The sequence below is a fragment of the Arctopsyche grandis genome, chromosome 13, assembly GCF_051622035.1.
Source record: "Arctopsyche grandis isolate Sample6627 chromosome 13, ASM5162203v2, whole genome shotgun sequence".
Classification (NCBI taxonomy): domain Eukaryota; kingdom Metazoa; phylum Arthropoda; class Insecta; order Trichoptera; family Hydropsychidae; genus Arctopsyche; species Arctopsyche grandis.
This window is the reverse complement of record NC_135367.1, coordinates 19412370-19433197: the sequence shown is the minus strand read 5'-3', so window position 1 is coordinate 19433197 and position 20828 is coordinate 19412370.

The following is a 20828-nucleotide window of genomic DNA, read 5'->3' as shown; positions in this document are numbered from 1 at the left end:
CCCCCTCTCCCCCTCCCCCCCCAAACTTGGTGATCGTGTCGTATTTTTTTACATTTTCTCGACTTCTCAAACCTTAAATGGTAAAAGACGTGATGACGTTGACACAATTGAACACGATACGACATTTTAAACTGATGCTTACGACCAATTAATTCCTTTTGGCGATACGAAAGTGCTTATTTATGGTCATTTTCTTGCGTGGAGTTTCACAAACTGGCTAAAAAGCTTCGTGTAAAAAATAGACGGTGAAAGTTTAAAAGGGAAAATGCGCACAAGAAGCTCCATACATATGTATGTACGTTCAGGATCTTTATGCATTTCTTTAGCTGATATTTGAAAGCTTCATCCTAATGTACATATATTTATTTATTTTTTACATATATACCAGGAAGACCTTACAGGCAAACCCCTATGCGCCTTCCTTGTCAATTTCAAACATTGCAGCATTTTTTTTATTATACAAGTCGCCGAATTACGATAGTGAAAAACTCGCAAATTAACGAGATATCTATGAATTGTACATAAATCAATCTCAAATAGTGGTGACATAGTAGGTAGGAAGGATCTTTAGCCAATATTCAATCAGAGAAAATTGGCAAACTCTGATAGGAAACGATCGACCTAGAGTCACAAATATCCAGGTCTGACTAGCAGCACTACACATATACTCTAAATTATTTTCAATCGAGGTCAGCTCATGGGATCGAACCCGGCGCCTCTCGACGCTAAGCAGAAGCCTAAGGTTCAATCAAAATCATCAAGTCTCCGGTAAATTCAGATATTAAATTCCGCCGTTTGTTCTCTCTTCCTGTTGTACGTACCAATATGATGGTCTCGACATCAACGACTGAGGGTTGCTCAATCAGTTGGACACGGATTTGTTTAATTTATGTATATGTGAGATATGTTGATCTATGTAATTGAAGCATTATTTAATTGTATGTTTTTAGATTGTTATTGTTATTACTATTTATTATATATTTATATTTATCATATATGTATTTACATATACTTTTTCCCATTTCGTGTTTTCATAGTTACTTGATTTCTTGGTAGATACTGTAAAGCCAAGTGACTATTCTGTGTGTGTAAATAAATAAATATGTACATGTGTTGCACTCCGGTTCGTTCATGAACATACTAGTTTGTTCATACGCGAACTATTGGTATTTACAGTCAAAAGTTATCTTAAAATAGACTCACCAGTTATCGCATGAAATTTTTAGCTGTCAAAACGCCAAGTATTTAAAAGGTTAATCCTGTGGATACCACAATAGAACGTTGTTATAATAACCGTTTCCGCTAATATTAAAAATATACATACATATGTATGATATGGCAACTAAGAGTAAGCATACATTCATACTTGTGAACATATAGAATGGAACAAACGAATGAGAATCCTTCAACTTATTAATTTTAACTTTAATTATTAATAGTTTGTGCATGAAAAAACTAATTCATTTTTTTCTTTTGTGTACAGATTGATTCGTGTATGAACAAACTAGTATGTTCATGAACGAACTAAATGTACACTTGGACTGTAACATATATAAATTACAATCATATAAAAAATATATGGTTGACGTACTATTAGCCGAATGGACACTTGGCCGATGTACACTAGGACGATGGACGCTTGGCCGAACGGACATTAGGCCGACGGATATTTGAACGAGTGGACATTTGACTGGTTTGATCGAATGCACACTTGGCTGACAGGCACTAAGCTGACGGACGTTTGGCCGAACGGACATTAGACCAACGAACATTTAGATATAAATTGAAGTATTCTCAATTGCTTTTCCCATCGTCCACTCTCTGTTTTCTACCCTGGTTTACAGTATTTGAAAAATTAGCGGAAACGAGATTTATCGCAACGTTGCAATTGCAGTTTCCATATTATTTCGCATTTTGAATACTTTCTTTAGCGTTTTGACAGCTAAAAGTTTCATGCGACACCTGCTGGAAGATTGGCGGGCTATTGGCTGAATAGACACTTGGCCGAACGGACAATAGGCCGACGGAAATGGCCGACTGGGAATTTTAATTGTTTAAATTTATCAAAAAATATCATACTTTTTTAAACGTTAAATGACTTTTTGTTTAGATTTTTTGTGATGGTTACATGTTGTACTCCAAATATTTTCAATTCATTTTTTATAGTATGCTTCTTTAGATTCTATAGAATATAACTTGGCTTTCTTCTCAAATGTCCTATTGAGTTTTTAACAGTGGAGCCGTGACGGAATTTGCTCCTACCGCCACAATACAAATGTAGACATCATTTCTTATGCAGATATTATTTTGACACTAGTCTTTGACCGACAAAGGAGACAAAGCAGCAATTCAACACTGTTTTTTTGTCCTTCGACACTCACAATCGACACTGGAGCTTCTAATAATGCGTTCACAAAAGACACCACAGAACTCGAAACAGTGGAATCAATTTGAAATTAAACAACATCCAGCACGCGCTTGTGTCATACGAAAGGCGACACTTTTACGATTAGCAGACACTTTTTCTTGAACACCTTGTTGCGTTTCCGGGTTATTTCAAACCTATAGAACCGACCACTCGTGCGTGTTTGCGTTGGACTCGTGGTATTTATTTTACGATCAGATTTTGTCGCGATGCTCACGACGGGTCATTAAAATGGGTCGATTAAGATGATAACGCGTTCCTCTCTATATATCCCATCCCGTTCGAGAAAAAAATATCACCGTTTAAACGTTTTAGATCGAAAAAATATATCATAATAGGTACACACACACACACACTCTTGTACGGACATGTAATTTTGAAGGGTCCCGTTACAGGTCAGATAATATACGCACTGCCGACAATGTGTAGGAAGCCGTAAAAAGTCGAGAATGGGTTAATTTGTTACTAATGATCTGTGACCACAAAAACGTGATCCAATATAACCGCACTGTGATGCAAGTGCGTGTTATAAAATAATAAAAGTGTTCTTCTCGAAATGTTATTCAAATACTCGCACTCTCTCACAGCTATTAAAATAATTCATTCATAGAGCAATTACTGAAGATTACACCTTTTAAATCAATTTGAATTTTTCATACATTTTTTGTTGTGCGCGCGTTAAAGCGTTAAAAATTCGTAAGTGACTCTTCAGATCATTCTCACTTATCTTAGTTCCATACGTAAGGAATTTGCATATAATTCAGCCTTAAATTTGTATAATAATAATTTCAAATTTTATATTAAAGCTTTTTAAGCAATTCCGATGATAATTACGTGTGTGTTTTTTGCGGTGAATGAACCGACCTGATAAAAGGCAATCTGTCGCCAAAATTCGCAACTCTTCCGGGTTTCGATAAGCTCTCAGCTGAAACGGAAGGCCATCGTAAATAATCACCCGTGGGTTGATTTGAATTAATATTTTATAAATATATAATAGTATTAAAATGTGAATAATAACGACTTGTTTCGTGTTTCGATTTGAATTCATGGCTATAATAAAATAGGGATATGAATTTAAGCGGTCGTTTACGTCTTGAATTTAATCGATGTTCATATATGGAGTAGTCTTATATCACATGTGCTATAAATTTTAATAATTAAAGGTGGATTATCAATCCTCAGGATGCTAGTTTATATGATTTACATGCAACCATAAACTACGACGTGACTCGCTTGATAGAATGCTCGGTGAATATGTGAATTATACTTACTCACAGTTTAGCATTGATATTGATTGTATTTGATGGGTTCCATGACAACTGAACTTACGAAAAAAGAACGTGTGTATAACATGCTCTATTTTTATAAAATTGTACGTATTTCAAGCTTTTGGACTGTGTTCAGTAGTCTGTAGGTTCACTTATCACTGTGTTCAGTTGTCGCGGTTTCAACAGTTGCATGTTCTCTTGTCATGTGTTCAGTTGTCTGGTCACTGTTTAATAATTTATGATTTATTACACTATTTTGAATTAAATAATATATAGATACATATTATATTTCAATTTCCGTTTCAACTTTTTTCTTAAAGAGTATTTTCTATCAAAATATTTTCTCAATACAATAATGTTTTGAAAATCATCCAACTTTCCACTGAAAATTTCCTGATCAATAATCCAGCTCTCAAAGTAAACCATATTAGTATATAATATTTATGATAGATGTAGATCTTGTGGTAACCTTTAAAATTTATCACTCCTTTTTTTTATTTATTTTTTTATTATTTAACCAGCAGCATAGCTTGGTGCTTGAGATAATGCTAACCACCGGGAGACTGCCAGGTTCGATCCCGTGGATAGACCTCGACTGAAAATAATTTGTTCCGAGTATTATCTGTAGTGCTGCTGGTCAGACTTGGATATTTGCAACTCCCAAGTCCATCGTTTCTTATCAGAGTGTACCAATTTATCTGATTTTATTGTTGAAACGGTTCCTCATCAAATTAGCAAAAACCATCCTATCTACTATGTCACCACTATTTCAATAGAATTTCAAAATTTATAATCTATACATTTTTATATGTACCAGTATAATACCATAGATGTCACTCAGAGGCAACCTGATAACGGCATCTTGGGAAGATATAAAATTGGGTCCATCGGTTATGCCGCCTTTCCCAAATATGTATAAATAAATAAATATGCACTTTAATAAAATAATAATAATATTGAAATTTTTCACATCGTCAGTGCATTTTTACAAACTTTTTACATACCTCTTATACAGTTCACATGGTTTTCGTGTAAGTGGTAATTTTTTTATTAGTTCAATTTGGTTAGTTAGGTGAAATTTTTAGTCGTTTGAAATTTGTGAGCTAATTTTGAAACACTGACATACAGAAGGGGTAAGATGACAATAAAATAGGCAAACTTCTCCGACTAACGATAGAGTAATTTAATCATTAAATAAATCATTTAAAACTACTTATTTTTTTATTTTTTTATTTTTATAGTTACAAATCAATATACACTCGTCATTACAGATTTGCTCCAATGCGACGGGTGTACGTTAACGAAATAAAGAATACACAAACAATCAGAAATACAGTAATACATATACAATCAGAATATATAGCATATAACAATTAATCAGAAATAATAATCATAGAGACATCTATGGATTATTTTTAGATTTTTTTTTAGTACAATTTTTATACCTATAATAAATACGAAATCATAGAGATGTCTATAGAGATATCTATAGATTTTCAGATTACTGTGTATAATTATTACAAATTATACACAGGCAGATTTTTGTGACAACAGGTATAGATCTAATACCAATTTTCAGGAACCGTTTCAGCAATGATCAGATAAAATTGGCAAACTCTGATAGAGAAACGATCGATTTGGAGTCACAAAGCCCCCAAATCTAACCAACAGATGGCGAGGATTCGAACCTTTGACCTCAGTGGTGCTAAATATATACGCTACCACTAAGCCAAACTGCTGGCTTAATTATAATAATCATCCGTCAGATCGTATTATATAATTATAATAATATTATAATAATCATCCGTCGTGATGACAGCCAGCTTTTCAGACGCCGTTTTCACCACACCCAAATAACTTCAAATGTTACATAATTAAACAGTTACAACGTTTACTTCTTTCATTGTATGTAGTATGATATTTTCTTCCTCCAGTTCTACTAGGAAATTCGCAGAAGTCTGATGTTTCAAAAATAAAAAAAGGTTTATAAACTCTGACGGTTTTCTATTTCTTGATATTGTTTTAGATACAATCACACATAATCATTTATTATATATCCGTGGTGCAATTTTACAACGACATCTCCTCAGCTTCCACTAGCATTTCCTGCGTTTGCCCTCTTGGGCTTAATTCCAATGGTCGTTGTAGCAATATTTTTCGAACACAATTAGAACGGTGATTGGATGGCTCGCGTGGGCAGATTGTTAACAGATTTGTTCCGGTTCGACGTAATAAAGATCGGGTACACCGAGGGAGTCTTTAATAAACCAAACCTTTCCACGGAAAACACCTACACCACGTCACAAAAATACCGATCAAATTTTTAATTCGGAGGCACGCGGAATAATTTAAAATAAATTCCCAACGAGACACACCCTCGCCACGGCCTGCGCTCGTGCATAATTTCAATAATGCACATACGATCATTTGATTATTTTTATTTTTTTATATTTTTTTAAGATCAAAAACCAGTCGTTACCGTCCGCGCGAGGAGGAAAGTGTGCGCCGCGTCCTTTAATCATTTTTTAAATGTGCCAACTGTTTATGCGCTTCGACGCTTCTTCTCAAATAGTCGGCTCGTATATATATATTGCGAAGGAACGAGCATGAATTATGTATGTATCAACGACTGCAATTTAAATATTAAAATCGAAAAAGTCGCCGTTGATTAATTTTCGCTCGACGCTCTTCAGGTGCGCTCGCATACATAAACAAACATAACCTGTTCTTAACAATGCCGATAAAAGAAAATGGGGGTATTATATGTTTAAGTTTAATGTTGTTTTTAATACCCTATATTAAATAATTATATGCGGTGCGCTTCTGTCAATGTACACTACATATATATAATATCATAAAATGTATCACCGCTCATACTATTATTGTGCTAATTTTAAACAGCAGTGGTGGTTGTTGGTTTGATGACACACACTGTATACGCTAAAGCTTCCAAACAATTATATCATAAAATTTATCACCGATCATACTATTATTGTGCTTATTTTAAGCAGTCATGGTTGTTGTTGCTTTAATGAGACACACTGTATACGCTAAAGCTTCCGAACAAATATATTAATACTAGTGTTGGGCCCGTTGATCTTTCAACGTATGGTTTTGGAAAGAAATCTTAATAAAAGGTACTCTGCTCATTATTTAGTGTGTCATTTCTTGTTGCTCTCGCGAATTGCCCCTTAACTCCACACTGTTCTGCCTCCTCATTTTCATCTGGAAATGGATGGGAGTTACCCAAAACAGAGACGAATAGAAGCGTGTTGGAGAGACTCATCCAACAGTCTAGATTATGATAATGACATTTTTAATATGTCCTGTAATTTTTTTTTAAATACGACCTCGATAAGATAAATCACTATAAATGTCACAATTGCTAAAAATTGAGTATACTACTTTGAGAACTAAACATACATATGTACGAGTATATGTGATATATTATAATACATATTATATTTATAGAATCGCTGGGACATTATCCATGATGAGCTGTCATGCTCGCTGTTTCCAATTTCTCTTCACAAAACTGCAAAACTTTATAAATTTCTTTAGAACTTTTTTAACCTGAAGATATTAACATATATGAAAATAGCTCGAGTGTCATTAATTTTATTTTTTAAGAATATACATCAAGACTACCGCATATGAATTATTACTTTAAAGTTTCCACAGTCTGGAAAAAATCCGTGACGATTATCCACGGTTCAAATTAGCAGGATTATTGACTTTCTATAATACTAAATCACACAACAAATGTCACATTAAAGGAAAAGCGTGAAAATCGTATATTTACCGTCGAGTGTCCGTTCCGGTTTCGTGTTGCATTATTCCAGTTGTGACTTTGATTTCCCGGAATACGCAATTTTAATTCAATATACACAATGATTTGGCATGAGTTCATGATATTTTATTCATGGCGAGTAATCTCGGATTGAATTTTAATCGTGCGTACTCGGATCAGATCTCGCGAGATAAACGTATTGAAACGTAATCACTTGTGCGATTGACGAATACCCGCTGCGTGCGAACATCGTAAAAAAATAACCCGTAACCGCCTCTTAAATAAATTAATTGGTAATTATTTCCTGGTTCTCTAAGTGGTTTTTTGTTATTGGCCAATACTACAATCCAAACACTCCACATATCTATAAAAAAATATTAGTACAACGTTTGAATTTTCTCTTTTTGTTTTTAATCACTGTCTAGATATACATATGTGAATGAAAATTACAACACAGATGTATCAAATTAAAAAAAAATTGTAAAAAAAATGTAAAAGCGATTGTATCTCTATTAGGAATTAGTTCCATTAAAATTCTTTGTCTGGCTGCACTTTCCACATCTTCTTTTCCAATCTATCAGCCTCATTTTCTCAATTAACCTTAACAATCTGGAGCTATTTATCTGCACGGTTTCGTTGTATTATTTTGCATATTCTCTCCGTGCCTGTTTTGCATTCATCGTCGGATAAAAGACACCTGAGGGTGTTTTGATTACAAGCTGTACTATGTATAGAACACGGCTACGATACAACTATTGTATACAAATTTTTCTTCGACAACAGGTTCAATGGCAAAAAATTAAAAAATAATATCATAAACATTTCGATAGCTAAATGACACTTATGGCCGACATAAATACGAAACGACCCACGCAAATTTAATTATTCCGCATCCGACATTACCTCTCCGAAGACATTTATGTATAGATAAGGGCAGGAGAGAATTTATTGTCATAACTTACGATCCGAAGTCGTATTATTTCAATGCGATATTATAATATGGAGCCTTGAGCGGTCCAGCATGAACTCGTCATGCTGGAAGTTTTAACATCTTTATTGCACATCGGATGCATTCGACAATGCATTTTGACGATTTGAAAATTATTCGCGTGCACGCTTATGCACAATAGGAATGCGTACTAATTTCGATCGTAATGCAATAAAATCGATTACAGACAGTATTTTGAATAGCTTTGAATAGAATATTTCAATTATATACGGCGCGTAACTGCTATTTTAAAACATGGTATATTTCCGGATTATTAATTATCAGTAGAGGTAGGATAGTCACAGTGCTATCCATTGTTCCATTGTTGTAATCCTTTGTAAAAAAGGTTCGGCAAACCTTTAACAATGCATTTACAACCATTGAACAATACGCGGCACCTTCTGGGTCCGGTGACTAATTATCAGATTCTTTATACTAAATATAGTTGGCCAATAATACTGGCTTGACAAGATACGAGTGAACTCTGACCAAATTCACTAACTTACTCACTCGGACGTTATTCGTAACGTGGCAACGTCAAAGGGACGATCTGAGTGCGCTCGTATCGTGTCTTTTTTATATAATTTCTCAAAAAAAAATTATTTCATAGAACATAAATACCCGCCTTTACAGATCGCTCCAAAGCGACGTGTGCACTTAAAAATATACAACACAATCAATCAATATTCTTAAGCATTGTATGCAATGCGAATTCATACAGACTTCCACAGTGACATCTATGGAGAAATTTTTGCAGAATTTTATAATCAAATTGGCGAACCTCAAGATGCTGAATAACTTGAGATAGGAAGGAGAAGCCAATTTTACAGGAACCGTCTTAATGAAAATCAGAAAAATTGGCAAACTCTGATAAGAAACGATCGACATGGAGTCACAAACTGTGGTCTGGTCAGCAGCGGGATCCTAGTGGGATTCGAAACCGTGCTTGAAAGCATAATATGCTAACCACTAGTCCACGCCGCTGGTTATAATATAATTGGTTGATAATTTCGGACATTATTACCATAAATTTGCACCGTTGCTCTAGTCGTTTACATACGCCACGTTTAAAATCCGATGTATTTTACCCGCGCTTTGTCGTAAGGCGAGAAAGTGCTGAGGAAGTGAAAGGTAAGCCCAACCGGCCTTGTTTTGTGCACACTCGGGCCACGGCCAGTACAATTGGGCCCAAACCAGGCGATTATTGATTATTTTACTATTGATTTTATTACTGGTCACTTTTAGATTTTATTATTGATCGATTAAAATTGGTATGACCATTAATATGTGAAAACCATTTAAATGGATATGCGTTTTATTTATATTTTAATTCAAAAGACGGCCGAAAGTTTTCCAAAAAAATAAAATAATATAAAATGAAGAGTTTCAAAAGCACTATGCAAGTGTTCATATTTACACTTTGCACCTGTTGCCATAAACAATACAAGTAATCGTGACTCGTACATTATAGGGATGCTAGGTAATTAAATTATATATTATTTTAATTATACATGTGTAGCACATCTCATACGTGTGTGCAAATTCAAAATTGCTTATGACTTTAATTAAATTAAACAGTTGCAATTTTGTTCGATTTTTCACGATACTCGCTTATTAAGACTTCAACGCACCTATACATCAGCATATACGTATATGTATATATTGGAAAATAGCCAATGATAACATGTTCTTGTCCACATTGTGTGGAGGACCCCTCAAGCGACGGCTCTGCCCAACACCCACACCACCATCATCATCATCATCATCGTCGTCCTGGTCTTGCAATGAATCTCTCCAGGAATAATTCTCAGTATTACAGTATTGATGATTTAATATAAAAATGATTATTTTAGTTTTTGAAATTTATTCCCATTGTATTGATAGTATAAATCTTACGCATTCTACTGTCCAGGATGCGGAAATTAATCTTTGGAATTTAAATGGTTGATTATAATAACTTGCCGTTTCCTTATTTGTACTATAATAGACGCTCGTAAATTTAGTGAGACAATGTGAATAATTCACTTTATTTTCGGCTGCATATTATAAATTTTTTAAACGAACTCAATAAATAACTATAGATCCACCTGTTTCTCGCTTTCCTTATACGGCCGCGGTAAAAATGATCTCGACCCACTATTTTTTCACTGGTTCACGTATTGAATTGCCTCGTTGAAAATTATCAATTCCGCTTCGATTGCGTTTCCGAAGACTTTGATTGATTACATTATAATATAGCCCGTGCTTGGAGAGGTGTAGTTAAAATTTAATTTTTCTTTTTTTTTTTGCCCCGCCATTCACGCTTGTATCTATCGGTCTAAATTAAAATGATCCATCGATCAATTTGTGGGAGCGTTTCGCGCAATGTGCGCGATAACCTTTATTTTTAACGGGATCGTAAACCGAAATGTCAGAGGCAAGGCGATCGGAGATGTGTTGAACTTTTCACACGAAAATAATAAAAATGAAAAGAACACTACACAGTGGGTACATATCAAAAGTGGATCAAGTTCTTTATTTAGCGGCACCACTTCGGTTTGTCCACTTTCGTGATGTGTCGCTTCACACTTTCAAAAGCGTTCTTCACGCTTATTTATTACGACGGTTATGTAGGAGGTGCACTTCTGAGAAGACTGCGGGGATATGAGACTTCACTATTGTTTTTCGTGTTGTTTGCCTACACGGATGCAAATGCATCTCTCGAAGCGCCCGCTGCCTGCTGTCATTGCGAGATGTACCGTGAGAATGTTTACTTGTTTACTCAGTATTTACTGGACACTTGACGTCCCGTCTATAAGATTTTCCCATCGAATTCAGCGGTTACGAATCCACTGATGATTAGCAATTTCAATTTTGAAACCGTTCTTAATTATATTGATCTCGGTCAAATTCACAATAGGAAGCTGAAAGGCTGAAGGGTGAAAGCTTCTTCTTCCACGATTGCTCATGGTCATTGATATATGTAATCCGGGACCCAGTGGATGATCTCACTCAACTCTTTCTGGTCTTGTGACAAGTTGAAAGCAAGACGATCCAGTCAGTTCTTAAATTTGATCTGACCAACTTATGCTCGCCTACTCTCTAGTTTTCCCGTGACTACCAGTTAGACTCTCTACATTATTTCTGGCTATATGACCAAAGTAAAAAAATAATCCCTTTCCTACATGTTATGGAGAGTCTCTCTGAAACGGCCAAATCTTTGAGGATTGAGATGTTTGTGCGTCCTGTGGTCCATGAAATGCGCAGCATCCGCCTGAAAGCTGAATGGTTATGTAATATCAACCATAATGCAGATCGTTTCACCGCTATTTTCGGTTCTGAGAAGGAATAATTCAGGGGTATGTACAGGGGCGGCTCAAACTTGCAGCAGATTAGGCACGTGCCTAGCCAGCCAGTGCCAGCGCCAAAACTTGCCTATTAAAAAAAAAGTTTAATTTTATGTTTTTTTCTTAATATATTTTTCTTCAACATAATATTTCAACTTCTAAAAAAAGTTTATGGGGGGGGGGGGGAGCTGAAAACGAATCTGCATAAGGCGCCATATACCCTCGGGCCGGGCCTGCGTATGTATATAAAAGGAAAAAGAGTCAAAACGAGGAAAAGTCGTATCCCATAATAATAAAATGATTTCTAGTTATATAAACACATTTATGTACATATGCAAATTTATATTAAAATGTGAATGTTATCAAAATAATAAAAATTAAATTAAATGTTCACAAATTTTGTTCAAAATACATCTTAGGTCTATTCTAGCTGCTTTCCAGCGATCATTATCCATTTTACATATCATTTTTCTCATTAGTAAATTACATTTTACATTAGTTTATTCATGAACATACTAGTTTGTTCATACACGAAAATCTTCAAATAGACTTACCAGGTTTCGTATATATGTATGTATGTATATGTATATATGTGTATTTTTATATTTATGTATGTATGTATGTGTATTTGTGTATACGTGGAACTATTTGTGTATATATGGATGGTGTACATATATGTTTATATAATTGTCTTTGGCCAGGAAGGCGCATTGGGTTTACCTGTTAGGCCTTCTTGGTGTAAATTAAATAAAAAAATAAATAAAATAAAATAAAATATGTTTTAAATTGAAAAAGTATGTTTTAAAATATTGCAACCCAGGGTAAGCATTCATAAGTATGTATGTATATAGAGGATGGGACAAACGGTTAAGATTAATCATGCCTAATAGTTTGCATGAACAAACTAGTTGGATTGTAAATTTGTTCTATTTGTGCAGTATAACTGGCCAGTTTGGTTCGTGCATAAATAAACTAGTGTGTTCTTAAACGAACGAAACGTACAACAGTGCGCCGTTTATTATTCAATTGTTGTAAATGCTTTGTTAAAGGTTCGCCCAACCTTTTTTTTGTACTCTAGCTTTGTAAATAGAGCCAAACCGCCCCGATTCCTGGAAAAAGCACGGTCTCTATCCACAGTCTAGTTTTTACGTGTTCTTCAGCTTCTCGAAATACAGTGATTTATGTAATAATAAAATACTGCATTATTTGTAATTAATTGTCCAGGAAGGCGCATTGGGGTCATGCTGTCAAGCCTTCCTGGTATATATCTATGTAAAATGAAATAAAATAAAAATATATACACATCTAACAGCAAATCTATGCTAAATGAATAATTGGCTTATTTGAGCATGTGATTGGTCTACATACATCTGCCTATTTTCGCAAGCTCTAAGTGTCTTTCTTGTCGTCTCGATTCGATCGTTCCACTCGTATCGTATGAAAGTCGTCAATTTCTCAGAAGTGTCACACCTTATCTCGGCGAATGTAGATCATATCTAATCCGTGACGGTGCTGCTGCTTTTAGAGCTTAAAAGCTCCCTACTTTGACACCTCGCCATTGTGGTTTGCGTGCACGTGCTGCACAAAACGAGCTATGGCTATTGACCTCCACGACCACGATGCTTTGCTTCCATTCTTGCTTTTGCAACAAACTGCCCGATGCCATGCCGGGGCTAAGTAGGTATACCTACCTGTTATATCTTCCGCTTTTGTTACACGTATCTCACCTGTCCAACGCGGTCGTGATTGCCCTTTTACATCCACAGTCAGAAAAGGCACCCAATCGTAAACATTCTCCTGTGATTCGCAGGCGCACGTGCTTTCAATCAATTAGTATGCCTTTATGGAAGTGATGTGAGCATCACCTCGAGGCTGATGCCAGTTTCCCAAACCGTCCGCCTACTAGATATCATAATGCCTATGTTTATCGTCTTGAAATGAGTTCAAGTATCATATGTATGTTCAGTCTTTTCCAATCGAAGCAATCCAATGAAACTAAAAATAACGCCCACTTTAATTCTCAACCTGTTTATAATTTTTCAAATTGTAATCTGATCTCATATATATTGGCTTTTTATTTCGTATGTAATATGATCTAAAGGTTACAGTAACGAAAGTAAACAAACCTTCATCCACCCATTCACATGTGACAATCATCTCATTTCGTTTCATCAACTAATACACCTAATGCCAAAAACACGCCCAACGACATGTCTAGGAAGACTCCGGCTGTGATAGGCGTGTGTTTATGTCATTGTTAGTTCGCATGATCTTATTATTTCGACAACTTTCTCCTACATTTCTTCAAATACGAGAATCGCCGTTATCGATCACTGCAAAACCAGTGATACAATATCACCAAAAACGATTTCAGGGGTGAAGCTTGCGAAGAGACGCGGTGGCACAGATTTGGCGTACCGGAGTACGATATGCGAAAATTAATAATTCTAATCCCTAGCTTTCAAATTTAAGAACACACTCAGAAGTGCGGCACGGGACGTGTACGTGGACTTCAACTGTAAGAGGCGTATCCTCCCTTCATTATTAATTCGCACGATTTTATTTTATTTCAAATTCAGAGACAATTGAAGAATATATGTATATCTCGTCAGAATTGCAAAATCGTGTAAATTGTTGGTGTCAATTCATTCATCGTGTTATTAATGTCATATTTAAATCGGCTAAATGTAATTTGACATTTCGAGGACATCAAGACAGTTTGGTATCTTCTAACAATCGTGGAAATTTATTATCTTTTATAAAACTTCTGGCCACTTATGATCTACTTTTAAAACATTGATAGCTAAAGATAAAGCAGATTCCGTGACTAAAATGCAGAAGAACAGATTTTTCTACGTAAAAATGTATTATTATTTTGGAAGGTTTTTTATAAGCAGTTTGGCTTAGTGATAGCGTATATATTTAGCATCACTGAGGTCATAGGTTCGTGTCCTCGCCACTGTTGGTTAGATTTGGGGGTTTTGTGACTCCAAATCGATCGTTTCTCTATCAGAGTTTGCCAATTTTATCTGATCATTGCTGAAACGGTTCCTGAAAATTGGTATTAAAATCTAATCCTGTTGTCACAAAAATCTGCCTGTGTATAATTTGTATTAATTATACACAGTAATCTGAAATCCATAGATGTCACTATGATTATTATTTCTGATTAATTGTTATATTCTATATATTCTGATTGTGTATGTATGTATTACTGTATTTCTGATTTCTGATTGTTTATGTATTTCATTAACGTACACCCGTCGCATTGGAGCAAATCTGTAATGGCGAGTGTGTATTGATTTGTGACAATAAAATAAATAAATAAAATAAATAAGTAAAACGGCTTATAAATAACTGTAAGGGATGTGTATAAGGGAAGTCGCCTTTAGATATTTTGCAGGAGGGCGCTTGAAATTCACGTTACGCCACTGGTTGTGTAGTCGACTAAAATAATACAACCAGCATTTATTTGGAGTGACCCATTTCCTTTTGGTATAGACACAGAAAATTTATATGTAAAATTTTACACATAAAACAAGGAAGGCTACACAGCAAACAGTTTAGAAATCGCTATCATAATAAGTTGAAGTGCCATTATGTTAGCGTTTGTTATATTTTGAATGTCACCCACTCGTGTTCTCGTTATCGAAACACCGCGTGGATTCAACGTGTGTTTACCTGTATGTACCTGGACGATTTATTTGTAATTTATAGCCGCGATTAGGCGTATGAGTTAAGACTTTCCTCTCGCGGATGCACATTGTAATAACACGAGTACAAACAAATCAAACGAATTAAACGTCCTCTTCACAATGCGACTGCGTATGCATGGCTTATGTTTGATTTATGACTTAATAAAAATACGTGTTCGGCTAACCCAGTTCGACTGGTATAATCCGTCTTGTACCTGTCCTCTACTTATCACTAAGTAATCGTCGCTTTTACTTACGGACCTCATTAGGGTCATATCCATTTGTACGAAACGTTCGTCGCGTTCTTATCGCATACATGCTTTACATACATACATATATAGTCTGATACACAGACACTTTAATCACCCAGGACTATCTCTTATCCATGATATGTACATACATACCAGTGGCGTGCCGTGAAAATCCCTCTATTTTTTCGCACAGCCTTACTTACGTGTGCGCGAGCAGGATACAAGGGGACTAGGTGACGTCATAGCGAGTCACATTGTATCCTGCTCGCGCACACGTAAGTAAGGCTGTGCGACAAAATCAAGGATATTTTCACGGCACGGCACTTGTACAATTTTATATTTTCTCAATATGATTTTTCTACTCAAGTTTGTTTTTTTATTTGTTTGTTTTATGTTGATGTTTTGATTCAGATTCGTACTCTTATTTATTTCAAGTTAAATTTATTTACGGAAGGTAGTAAATAGTTTTGAGAGTGACGTCGGCATCATGAAATGTTGAAACATCAAGCACGAAATGTGACAAGAACTACTTTTTTATTTTTATTTTATTGAAAACATTTTTTATGGATTAGGAATAATTGTTAATGAATTGTTTTTCTAAATTTTTGGAGCAGTCATATATGTACAGCCATTTGAATTAATGAAACAAGTTTTTATATAAATTTTTTAATAGATTTTAAAAAACTTAAATCAACTAATTATACATTAAATAAAAGGTTTAAAAAGTGGTGCTATGGGATCAAACACAAGACGAGTTTTGATAGTTATGTAAATGTGACAGTATTTATTGTATTTCTTAACATGTTAGTATTAACGAATTTACCGTATAAAAATATTTTTTTGTAATTGACGTTTTTAATTGGTCAGGAAAGCGTATTAGAAAGCTGTTAGGCCTTCCTGGTATATACATATGTATGAAAAATAAAAATATTGATTCACATAATCAGTTATTATCATAATACTTCTAAGCACTCTTAGTTATTTGTAATATATTTTTAATAAATTTTCAATACCAATTTTAAAAAAAATAACAAATTGAATCAATAAAAATTCTATAATCAGCACAATGTACAACACATGTACAAATGTATAATTTTCTTCAAATAATTAGAATTATCTATGCTTTAATAAAACGCATATTTTAAGAGGAGAAATATTTTAAACGATATAGATTCGAATATTGTAAAAGTATAAATAGTTATTTGTGATACGGTACAAAGCATTTGTCATGCAATGCAACATTACAATTTTTACAAGCAGATAGAGTTTTCTTTTTACAATAGTCACAGTTTCGTCTTCGCTGCTTTACCAAAATCAAATGTCTTCCGACGTCTTTTTGATTTTGGCCAACTCTATCGGCTCTAAAAGGACCTGATTTTTGTCTCTTTTGCCCGTACGCTTTGCACAATGCCTCAGATACTTGCCTGATGAATTCCAATTTATCAAGTTTGCAGCCAAAACTTTTACTGAGTATCCAAGAGTTGTTCAATGCCACGTCAATATTCCAAAACAGTATTGGCATGTACCACTTTTTACCCCTTAAACTAATTTGATAATTAGATATGTGGTTTTCCATTTGATTAACCCCACCCTTGTATCGATTATACATACTTATACTAAATGGTTCCTTGATTTCCACCCTACTTTTATGTTTTGCCGAATATCTCGCAACCCTTATCAGTGGCTCTACACCAAATCGATTTGAAATCACCGTAGTAACAGCGTTGTTTTCCATCCATTTTACAACTATCAATTTGTTTTTTTTATCGAAACAACTATCAAAAGTTCCTTTGGGCTCTTTTTTCATTGAACTGTTGGACATAAGTGGACATGCATCCATTTTATTTTCACGGAAAATACCAGTTCCACCAATTTTCCGCTCAGTAAGTTCACTTATCAAATTAGTATTCGTAAAAAAATGATCAAAATACATTGAAAACTCAATCCCAGGGTATGTTCCTTTTAGTTTAGTTGAAAAATTCAAAACTACTGAACCTCCCAAACCAAAATTTGTCTCGAAATTGGAACTGACATTTCTCCCTTGATATAAAGAATATTGTAAACAGTACCCTGATTTCAAAGCCATTAGCCAAACTTTGTAACCGAAACGAATTGGTTTTCTTCTCGTGAATTGCTTGCATGAGTGCTTTCCAAAATACTTTATCATGGACTCATCAACACTTACATTACCTTCAATGGGAGCATATCTGATGAACAGTTCGTTTAGTTTTCTAACTAGCGGTCTCAATTTTGCAAATTTGTCGCTGGCTTCTAAATTTGAATTATCGCACACGTGTAAATTACGAAAAATTAAATCAAATTTACTCCTTCTCATAGTGTCTTTCACCATTGGATTTTCTGTATCTGTGCGATTTTCCCAATACAATCGACGACGCGGACAAATATTATAACCACTCAGTATAAGTACCCCTATAAATCCATATATATCGCTAGAATCTATATTCAAATCGGAATTCTTGCTTTTAGCGTATTTAGATGTAGAATTTGTTATATCGTTAATAATATCAGAATTTAAATATAAATTGAAAAAATCTACCGGATTGGAGTGCTCACTTAAGGTCAAAACAGGTGGAAAAGAACCTTGTTTGGGTAATGGTAGTGGGATGATGTCGCCAATGTCGCCTTTCTCCCAGCTGCGCAATGTTTGTTTTTGTCGTTTCACTGGAGTTTCTTCGTCCAAGCTATCCACTTCTTCGTCCACTGTGTTGAATGAGACTTCCGCTGGTGCATTTAATTGATTGTAATTCAGCCGACTAACATCGAATACATCTTCATCGCAAGAATCTTCGTCAGTTTCTGCACCAGTTTCCGTGGGTGGTAATATGTAAATGGAATCCGGAAGTTCAGAGTCGTCCCAACTCTCTAATTGGTCCAATAACTCTACAGTAGTAGTAGTATCGCATTTTCTGAAAAAAAATAAACATTCCAAATGATCATACATACGAATTTTTACTTTATTTTGCATTTATATATGATCTTTTGACACATATTCATATTATACGTCTGTACTATCATAACTTAGAATATATGAAGTACTACATATATACTATGTCTTAGGTATTCTAAACACAAACATACATTTAAAAATATTAAGAAATAAACAACTTACATATCATTTCTCTTCGACATGTCTGCAACTCAAAAATTGTTTGATGTTATCCCCTCAAAGCTCGAAAAGGAACTGAATTCTCGAACTTTGTGGGGACACGCTCGAGCGTAACGAAAGGTTCAAAACGGCACGGTCTTCTGAGTAATATCTTTATTTTACGACGCAAAAAGGTCACAAACAGCCATTTGAGTATATGTGTATATGTTTTTAAATAGGGGTGTCCTCAGTGACGGATATTTTCTTTTGTTTTAGTATTATATTTCACAATACATAATACAAAAAAATACCAATGATCGTATTATAAACTCAAACACCAACTTTAATCAAAATCTGTGCAATCCCCTAGTTCCGTTATATTTGAAAGTGTCGGAAGACCAATATTCAGTTCCAAAAACACGATTTCTGTTTGACTTAATTCACAAATTGTTATCACTTCTTTTAATTTTATATGTCCAGAATCTCATATTAATTTTATATATCCAGAAACGTACTTGTATTTTTAAATATTGTTAAACGCAAAACATTATATTTAATGTTTTGTTTTTGTATAACATTATATAAATGCTAAACATTTCTCAAAAATGAATAAAAGTGGACTTATGCCACTTTCAAATATAACGGCTCATCTTACTTTTGTAACTATTAAACTAATTCGACTGATATCTCTTTTGGCTTCCGAAATTGCAATTGCACTTGCTAATTCTTGAGCCCTTGAAATTGTATCAGGCCACTGAATATATGTAATCACAAAAGCGATTAACGTCATTTTTGAATATTAAAGCTTCACAATTTCCTAAACTTTTCTTGCGCTTGGGCGAAAGTATCGCTAATTCTCAAAAATCTTCAAACACGATTAGCTCGAGCTGAACCGAGCCGGCTTTGGCACACCCCTACTTGTAAATCTATAAAAAGCCATTTGGGCTCAAATGGGTTAGAGTGGCGTGGTTTCCCCTTTGTCCAACCTCCTCCCCACCCCTCTACCCCTCTACCCGAAACACAAGGTCGATATTTTCTCCTGGACCATGTTCTTTATTCTATATATTATATACATTTCTATATATTTTGTATCTTATTCTAAGCATTACTCATAATTGTATTCAAATCAATTAAATTATTTTGTATCAACTAGTTTTCGTATGTATGTACTTGTTAATCGCTTTTCAACGAGATTCGTCACAATTATTTATCATGGTACACTGAATTCGTAGTTTTGCAAAATCTATATTATATTAACGTATATTAACGAGGGATATGAAACGGAATACGTGGGTGAGAAATGTGACAAGGGTAGCTGATATAGTGGAGAGAGTAGAGAGACTGAAATGGCAATGGGCGTGACACGTAGCTAGAAGAATTTACGAAAGAAGTGTTAAAATAGTACCCGACAGAATGTAAAAGGGTGAAAGTAATGCTACAAAGAAGACAGGTGGATGAAATTATAAAAATGTATGGGGGTGAGATGGATGAAAGTTGCCCAAAACAGAAACGCATGGAAGCATGTTGAAGATATAATGTATTTTACGTATAAGTCATCATTATTTTTTACAGCCATTCATCATCCATTGCTGGATAAAGATCTCTTCAACACGCTTCCATGCGTTTCTGTTTTGGGCAACTTTCATCCATCTCACCCCCATACATTTTTATAATTTCATCCACCTGTCTTTTTTGTGGCCTTACTTTCACCCTTTTACATTCTGTCGGGTACCATTTCAGCACTTCTTTCGTAAATTCTTTATCCAGCAATGGATGATGAATGGCTGTAAAAAATAATGATGACTTATACGTAAAATACATTATAAGATCCCCCTATGACAAATTCCTCACAGTTTTTCTATGATACGTGTGGTATACCTCGTACAGTGCATTTCCAGGAGTTTTTTTTTACTATTATCCCGTAATTTTATTATAAACAGAGGAGCTGGGTTAGTGAGAGATATTAAAAACGAGAGAAA